The sequence below is a fragment of the Mastomys coucha genome, unplaced genomic scaffold (assembly GCF_008632895.1).
Source record: "Mastomys coucha isolate ucsf_1 unplaced genomic scaffold, UCSF_Mcou_1 pScaffold14, whole genome shotgun sequence".
In the NCBI taxonomy this organism is placed as follows: domain Eukaryota; kingdom Metazoa; phylum Chordata; class Mammalia; order Rodentia; family Muridae; genus Mastomys; species Mastomys coucha.
This window is the reverse complement of record NW_022196896.1, coordinates 20,647,040-20,648,356: the sequence shown is the minus strand read 5'-3', so window position 1 is coordinate 20,648,356 and position 1,317 is coordinate 20,647,040. Positions and strand designations below refer to the sequence as shown.

General features: G+C 44.0%; 1 pseudogene; it reads left to right on the top strand.

The window, feature by feature from the left end:
* The first annotated feature begins 280 nt into the window (after positions 1-280).
* On the top strand, positions 281-1,111 carry LOC116088956 (annotated as a pseudogene).
* The last annotated feature ends 206 nt before the right edge of the window (positions 1,112-1,317 follow it).

Below are 1,317 nucleotides of genomic sequence, written 5' to 3'. Positions count from 1 at the left end.
TATAGATGAAGGCAAGACTATGGTGGTTGGAGGAGCAGCCATGATCACAGGTCGGCTGCTGGAAAGAACCGGATTCTCCTTTCAGGTCATCATCAGAAAAGCTAAGTTTGCTATACAGTAAGGATCAGGAGAGCAGACCGTGGTTGCAGATCCATTCCTGGTTGCAGAACACAGGGCTGTATTCCCACTTCATCTTTCCAGACCATCCTAGGAGATTATTAAGAATCCTTGGGAGGGAAAGAAGGAACATTGTTGGTTGAATGAGAAGGAACAGGGTTGAATGAGTTCCAGAAAGCAGACTTTTCAAACTCGTGGACAACAGTCTGCTGAAGAAGAAAACTTTATGAAACCAACTCGAAGCAATTTGCAGAGAAGTAGGATGAGAAGAGCTGACTCAGGAAAGAAGTAAGCTGGTTTACAGCCAAAGAATCTTGATCCAGCCCGGTCAGGAAGAGGGGGAGGTCGCTCTACTGAGGACCCCACTTCTGGTTCTGGGTGGAAGACAAGGAAGAACAGGCAGAAGGCTCCTGGCAACGGAGATGGTGGCAGTACCAGTGAAGTCCCCCAGACTCCTTGGAAGAAAAGGGCACAAACCCTTTTGTTACTGTAGAGATCGAGGAGGCAGTCAAGAGTAGGATAGAGGTGAAGGTGAAGATCCCTGAAGAATTAAAACCATGGCTGGTGGAGGACTGGGACTTGTTACTAGGTAGAAGCAATTGTTCCAGCTTCCTGATAAAAAGAATGTAGATGCCATTCTTGAGGAGTATGCCTATTGCAAGAAATCAAAGGGAAATGCTGATAATAAGGAATATGCAGATAATGAAGTTGTGGGAGGGATAAAAGAGTATTTCAATGTGATGCTGGGCACTTAGCTGCTCTCCAAGTTTGAAAGGCCTCAGTATGCTGAGATTCTGCTGGCTCACCCTGATGCACCAATGTTGCAAATCTATGGAGTGCCACACCCACTGAAGTTATTTGTGAGAATTTGGTAGTGTTGGCCTATATGCTCCTTGATGAGAAAATGCTGACATTATTGCTGGGCTATTTGCATGATTTCCTTAAGTATCTGGCAAAGAATTCTGCCCCCTGTTTAAAAAGTGGCTTCTGCTGACTGTCATTGCAAAGCCCTGTGAAGGTCTACTGACCACTCACTATTGTCTGGTATCTGTAAACACTTCTGTTTTGTCCTTTCATGATATAATTGATGTTCTTTAAAACTGTCAATGTAAAGCAGGGCTTATGTTTGAATTTGTTTTCCTGTTCTGTTTTAGACAGAAAATAAAAGTAGTGCCCAGCTCCTTTCCTCATTTAAAAGTT